Raw genomic sequence first — 7,876 nt, 5'->3', positions numbered from 1 at the left:
GGGTCAGTCTTGCCCCTCAGCCAGGCCCCACCAGGCCAGGAAGGGGGACAGGTGGCGGGACAGCTTCTCCAGGGCCAGAGCAGGTGAGGGGCTCAGCCTTCCAGGGCCTGGGTCTGGGAAATTTCTGGGATTTTTTTTCGAATATTTTGAATCCACCATTGGTTGCATTCGAGGATATGGAGGGCCGACTGTATACATGTTATACGTACAGAAAATAAATACCAAGTCTGTGGTGTTTTGTCATGGCAGGCCTGGCAAACTAATACAGCTCCTTGGCTTAAACAGGGGAAAACATCCCTTGGTGAATTCTATTCCCAGAAACACAACGCTCTGACCTAAAGTCAGCTCTGTGCACTGGCACAGCTTTCCCTAGCAATTAACTCAGATCGTACTGAACCTCTAAAATAGAAGGTCCTAACCCAAATTTGATCGTTTCCACTCAGCCATCACCGCCTGGCCTACACCTTTGGGGTAGTGTTGGGCAGTGGGCTGCAGCCTGACAGACGTTTACAAGAAAAAGATGACTCAGCCAAAGGGAACACTCTGGACAGACCGGGTCCCTCTCTCTTTTCTACTCACAGAGACCTACATCTTTCAAAAAACCTTTTAAAATATAGAAATAATCATGAAAATATATTGACTGTGAAAAATTGAAGTGATGTAGAAGTATAGCAAATAAAAAGATATAAAGTCTCTTCATACATACCCCAAATCCCACTTGTCTCTCCTGTCTCCTTCTAGAGTTTTTTCTATGCATTTACTTGCATATCTAATAGGTACACACATATACTGTTTAAGGGAGGTTGTTTTCACATAAATAGTATCATTCTGGACTTATTGTTTAGCAACTTACTTTTCTTACTAAAAAGGCATTTTGGAAATCTTTCCCTGTCGGTTTACCTGTTCTGCTGCCCACCGTGACCCCAGCATTTAGAACAGTGCCTGGCACAGCTGAATCTCAATGCATATTTGTTGAATGAATGAATGAATGAATGGTGCTTATCCATATGCCAAATGATGGAAATTTAGACGGTCTTCGATTTTTCCCTGTTACACGTCATGCTCAGCGCACATCCACACACATCTATCATTTCACCTCATCCTCTTCTCAGCATTACAGGTCCTTTACCCTCAGTTCCTAGTCTCCTGTTGGAATCCTCTGCAACATTCTCTCTTCTGGGTTCACAGCATGGCCGGCCCTTCTCCTGCAGGGTCTCTTCCTGTAGTGCTGGAACCCGAGCAGGACTCACAATGCCTGCGGCTGGCAGGTCGAGCCCTGCCACCTGGCCCACTGACTGCTGCAACACCAAAACTGCCCCCAAGGTCACCGTGACATCCTAACTGCCAAATCCAACAGCACCTTCACGCTCCTCCCCTCAGGCAAACTCTCTGCGACTTTTGACTCTGTGGACCACTCCCTTCCATGTGATTTTTAAATCCAAAAATTTTGGACCATCTCCTTCTTGAAACCCTCTTCTCCCTTAGGTTGTACAGCTTGGCCTGGGTCTCCTCCTAATTCTTTCCAGCTCTTTCCTTAGCCTCTGCTCCCTTGTTCAATGTCAGGGCCCTTGCCCAGGCCATCTTCCCTCCCCCTCATGCTCTCCACCAGCCCCTAGATCAATGAGCGCACAACTGCACTTCTGGCTCAGACCTCTTGCTAAGCACCAGGCACACATAGCTGTAAATCTAGGAGATAAATGCCCTGCAGGCTATTCGATAAAGTGCTGTGGGAACTCAGAATGCTGTCACTCACCAGACTTCTGCTGAGCCCGCTTCAGTGGTTCTCAGAGTGGGGTCCAGGGGGAGCCCAAGACCCTTTCAGGGAGTCTTTAAGGTAAAAACTATTTCCATAATAATGCTTAGGTGTAATTTGGGTTTTTTTCACTCTCATCCTCTCATGAGTGTACCATGAAGTATCCCAGAGGCTACGTGTCATTGTGATATTGTGACAGCTTGAATGTGGAAGCAGATATGAGAAGCAAGTGGTCTTCTATTAAGCTGGCTATTAAAGAGATTTGCAAAAATGTAAATCAGTGCCAGTCTTCTTACAAACTTGGGGGGTTTGGAAAATAGAGTTCTTTTTCATAAAATACATCATTTATATTAATATAATTGGTTTATTCTGATTGTAAAATAAATGAATATTTTTAAATTTCATAGTTTTAGTTTCTAATAAGGTACATATGCATAGATAGCTATAGCCCACATAAGCAAAATTTCTTTGGGGTCCTTAAGAGTGGATGTCAAACCCTTCAGCATGAGAGGCGAGGCCCCTCACAATGGCTGCACCCCTTTCTCCAGTCTCGACGGCCACTTACCTCTAGTCTGGTCTCACCTTTTCCCTGACCAGTGACCAGTCCTTTTCTCTCAGGAAGGTTGTTCCCTTGGGCCAGGGTCCAGCTTTGGCCCAATGTCCACGGAGGAAGGGGACACTCACCCGCCCGGCAGGCCAGCCTCACAGCAGGGATTGTTCACTGTCTCTGAAAGACCCTGGTTTCTCCGGCCTGGAGGCCTCCCCTCGGGGTCTTCCCACTGCGGAGCGCCTGCCCCTCCTCCACCAGACCGGACCCCACTGTCACCTCCTCCGAGAAACCTTCCCAGTCCTGATGGCCCCAGTCGCTCCCACCTCCACCCCTCCCTGCTTACGCCTGCTCTGTAGCACTTATTTGGGTTTGGAAGAGAGAGAGAAGGGAGGCTTGAGAGGACGGGTGGAAGAAAGAAAAGGGGGAGGGAACACAAACGAGAGAAAAGGAAAGAGAAGAAAGACAGTACAGGCAACACGAACGTAAAAGTTTGTATTCACGTTGTTCTTTGTTTCCACGTCGCTTTCTTGTAGAGACTCTTACTTGAACTTCCCATCATCCCTGGTGGTTAGACAGGGTAGGTAAAAGTACTCCCTTCTCACAGATGAGGAAACTGAGGTTCAGAGTGGTACAGAGTAAAGGCTATACAGCTACTAAATGGCAGAGATTGACCATAAGTAGATGCCCAAAATAATGGGTTGCTTTGAGTTGTGTTCAGGACGGAGGCAACACCTTGCCATCACAGAAATGGAAAAACCAAAATACGACTGCGTCAGGTGACTCCTCTTGGGTCACCAAGTAACAGCTACAAGGAGAGTCCACATTTGTTTTGTGACTTTGCGTACTGGTATGACAGAAACATGAACATTTTCAAACCGAAAAAACTTGGCCCTTCCACCTGGGGCGGGGGAGAGGGAGTGGGACCCTGACCTTGGCAGCTCCCCACAGAGCCCTCAAGTTTCAACAGGGCTCCCTTTCTGAGCAGACTTCTGAAAGGCTGCGTGTGGGACAGGAGGGCTGTTTTTACACGAAATTAACTGAAAGAATTCACCTACTTCAGAGGCTTGTTTTCCCCCCTTGAGACTTTAAAATAACTTCGTTTCCTCATAAAATTTCCAAATAAGGGAGAACACGGGGGTGGGAGGCTGCTCTCCGCAGCCTCAGGTCACAACCCTCCCCCTTCAGCTGTGACGGTCTTTGAGCTGCACCACTGCCAGCAGCTACTTTTTCCTTTCTATTTTTAAGACCTGAAAGTATGAACAATTTCATCTTGGTTTTCTTCCTCAATCTTGACTGGAAGTCACAAACAGCACAGATGATTAGCAACACTTTGAGAATCTTCCCAAGTCTCCTGAGCTCTGACAACGGTCAGTGTGACATGCTGCTCTGTGCTCGGTGTCAAGGCTGCGGAGGTGGGTTCAGGCCCTGACAGAACAGCAGGAAAGGAAGGGAGGGGCCCCTCACAAGTGGAACAGCAGGGGTCAGATCAGGTCTTCTAGAATCAGCCAATCCAGAGGGAGGGGCTCTGGGCCAAAAAGGCTGTAACCTCTGGCTGGAAGAGCCCCTAAGGAAAAAACTAAATGAGAAACAGAAGAATGAGCAAATGAGAGGGTGAGAGCTGTAGAGAAACGGCAGCTCACGTGGGCACTGTGTTTTCTAGTTACAAGTGCCTGCTGGTATGTCACCTTTGGGAAATCCCAAAGTCCCTGGGACGTGGAAAGAGTTCCTCACGTTGCAGGTGGCAAGACTGAGGGAAAGAGAAGTTTTGATGGTGTACCCAGGATCCCACAGCTAATGGATGGGAGAGACTAGACTCCCAAGGGCGTCCCAATTTCCGCCAGAGGGTGCAGTCCAGGGCCGCTCGGCGGCCACAGAGCAGGGCCAGCCCTCATTCAACACATGACACTGACCCCCAAGTCCGTTCCTGGGTCGCCTTTGCCAGCTCCAGGGAAACCTACCACAGACACCCATCAGAAGTCGCCCGCCACACTGAGGAGAAAGTTCTACACAGAGTGCCCGCTGAACTTTTCTGGTTCAGCTCAGATCTAGAGGCCCTCAGGGAGGCTGTCAGAGCTTGAGGAAGTCACAGAGAGGCAAAGACTTCAGCCCATGAGATTTGCGGTTTGCGTCTGGCCTTTTTTTTTTTTAAACGGAATTATAATTTTTTTAAATTGTGGCAAAATAGTCAAAATACAAAATTTACCATTTTAACGATTTTTAAGAGTGCATTTCAGCAGCATTAAGCAACCATCACCACCATCCATCTCCAGAGCTTTTTCATCTTCCAAACTGGAAAGTTTCTCCCCATTAAACACAAGTCCCCACCCCCTCCCTTAACCCCTGGTAACCACGGTTCTACTTTGTGTCTTTATGAATTTGACCACTCCAGGTACTTCATATAAGTGGAATCATACAGTATTTGTCCTTCTGTGACTGGCTTATCTCATTTGTCATAATGCCTTGAAGGTTCATCCATGTTGTAGCAGGTGTCAGAATTTCCTTCCTTTCTAAGGAAGGAAATAATAGTACTCCATTGTGCGTATATAGCACATTGTGTTTATCCATTCATCCATCCACTCAAGCAACCCAAGTGGCACTTGGGCTGCTGCCACGTTTTGGCTGTTGTGAATAGTGTAGCTATGAGCCTGGGGGGACTGGCTTGGCCTTTCGTTTTCCCCTCAAACGTGTCTCCTGCTCTTGTGTGCTGTCGTAGTTTACTTCGGGCGTACACACAAGTAGTTACAGTTCTGATGGGTATCCCAGGGCAACTCTGAAGCAAAGTTTAAAACAGAACCCTCTACTAAATGCCACTCCCAGACGCAAGAGGGAGGGGATATGGGGATATATGTATATGTATAGCTGATTCACTTTGTGATACAGCAGAAACTAACACAACATTGTAAAGCAATTATACTCCAATAAAGATGTTAAAAAAAAAAAATGCCACTCCCAACCTATTCACGTGCCAGGTGTTGGCACTCCCACCTTGGCAACGTCTGGCCCTGGAGAAGAGGTCATATCTTAAGGTTCATGGCCAAGCATTCTAATGGCTCCAGGGAACTGGCCAAAATTACATTCACTGACATCAGGTGAAGACTTATTTCCATGTCCTCATAGGCCTTCTTGAAGCCCACAGTGTCATCCTCTAGAGGAGACGGCATTTGGGGCCACTGCCAAACGTTCCTGATCTGCCAGGAAACTAGACACCTGCCCAAAAACATCTAGTCTAGAAGATACTTTCAAGAGCACGGAGACAGGTTTCAGATGTGCCTGAGAGCTCTAGCCCTTCTGAGTTCATAAAATTAAAACATCTTCAAGGACCACAGCAAGAGTTTTTACTTAAACTGAAGAGTTTCCTCTCATTAATCTTTCTCCCACAAAAGCCCTCTTTTTTAAAATAATAACAGAAATCTTACTGAGAATTTTTTTATGTGCTAGACATGGTGCTCACGCTTGACAAATTCTCATTCAGTCCTATGACAACCCTTCAAGGGAGGTACACAAAAGCCCTCTTGACATTAACTACAATTTTGCTAGAATGAGCAAGATTTCACCCAAAGGAAATTAAAGATGCTTACCTAAGTTTTTTCCGCTGAGCTCTCAAAGCAATTGAAGGAGACGATATTGCTAGGATGCCACACACCCAAGAACTGCCCTCCATCCTGCCCCCCCTTCCCCGTGCGCTCTCTCTCCTCCCACCCCTGGACCCGAGTCTGACAGCGTTCTGTCACACTGAAGGATGGCCAGGGGACATGCACTCACCAGCAGGGCGTGTCGAGGGCCCTCACAGTGTATGCTGTGCTCCCCTCAGCAGTGGTCACACGCTGTCCTCCCAGCTGGCCAGGTGTCCCGGAGGCCCGGGGAACCACTTCAGGCCAAAGCTCCACTTCCTTTCACCAGAGTCACGTTCAGCTGCAAAGGTAGTTTTGCTTTGCACTTAAAAAAAAAAAAAAAAAAAAAGAAGGAAAGGAAGAAAGCAATCAGATGAGGTAGGGAGATAAAGCCTGCGCCTCAGCATGAGTCACTGAATCAAAGTTCAACAGCCACATGCAAAACGCACTCTGTGAGGGCAGGGCTGGCCACAGACAAAAGCATGAGCTCTCTGGCCTCCGACAGTGGACACAGCTGCTCCCACTCATGTCTCCAGAGGAGAAGAGCATCTGAAACTAGATGCTCCTTAGGAGGGTGGGTGCTCACAACTTCACAAACAAAACTACAGCATGCAGGAGCCAAGAGGGGGCAGGGCAGGGAGAGAACAGACATGGCTGTGGAGACTCGGTGCAGGGGGGTGTGGGCAAGTCCCTGCCATCACAGGGGTCCCTGGCAGGTCACAAAGTCCTTCCAGCTCGAGGATCAGGGCACTGGCCTCTGTTGGGGATTACATGGCCCTGGGCTCCCCTCTCTGCAGCCCTGTATGGGGTGTGCAGCCGCTTCTCTCTCACTGTGGCAGGAGGAGCCCGACCCTGGACACTGTGACCCCAGCGTCCTGCAGCCCAGCTTGCTGCAGCCTCAACGGGTACAGGCAACAGACCCCGAGCTCTGTGGTTATTTCCTGCATTGGAGGATGCCCATCAGGGGTCAGAATAAGAGGAAGGAACACAATCAAATCCCACGGCAGCCCACCTGCCAGCAAATGACAATGCCCCTAAAGTGACTTGTCCAGAAATACACAGTCAGCCAGATGGTCAAGCTGAGTTTAGATCCTGGGAGTTGGTGCTGAGGAAATGAAGTCACAAGTTACCAGACTTTTGCTGCTTTTCTTTATTTATTCCCCATCTGTCTCCCACAGAAGATTGGACGCAGTCTGGAACATTAAAGTACCTATAGAATGGACCATCTAAATTAAAAAAAAGTACAATCAGAGGAGGGGAGGGATAAATTAGGAGTTTGGGACTAACATCAACACACTACTATATATAAAATAGATAACCAACAAGGACCTACTGTATAGCACAGGGAATATACTCAATATTTTGTAATAACCTGTAAGGGAAAAGAATCTGAAATATATATATATGTGTATATATATATATATATGACCGAGTCAATTCGTTGAACACCTGAAGCTAACACAACATTGTAAATCAACTATACTCCAATTTTTTTTCAATGATGAAAATTCATAAAATAAAAAATAATAAAAAATAAAAGAATAAAAGTACAATCAGAAATCATTCAAAGAAAAAAAGAACATGTACTAGAAACTGGATGAAAATAGTCACTTCATTTGAACACTAATCATAGCTTTGAAATTTTGGGCACAATGGATTTTCTAAAAACAACTGCCATTTGTTCAGCCCCTGCAGTATATTTGCTAACTTTCCATCAAAGTTTCCTAATCCCCACAATAGCTCTACGCATAGGAATTATTATTCCCATTTTTGAGATGAGGTCATCAGGGTTGAGGAAGGGTAACTAAACTGCCCAAGTTCACTCAGTAAGTGGTTGAGTCAGGATTGAAACCCAGGGCCATCAGGCTCCAAAATACACTCTTTCTTTTTTTTTTTTTTAATTTAGGCTGCGCCAGGTCTTAGTTGCAGGATCTTCATTGAGGCATGTTTAGTTGCCGCATG

Source organism: Balaenoptera borealis, assembly GCF_965194805.1.
Source record: "Balaenoptera borealis genome assembly, chromosome: 9".
NCBI classification, from domain to species: domain Eukaryota; kingdom Metazoa; phylum Chordata; class Mammalia; order Artiodactyla; family Balaenopteridae; genus Balaenoptera; species Balaenoptera borealis.
Note: the sequence above shows the minus strand (reverse complement) of the source record.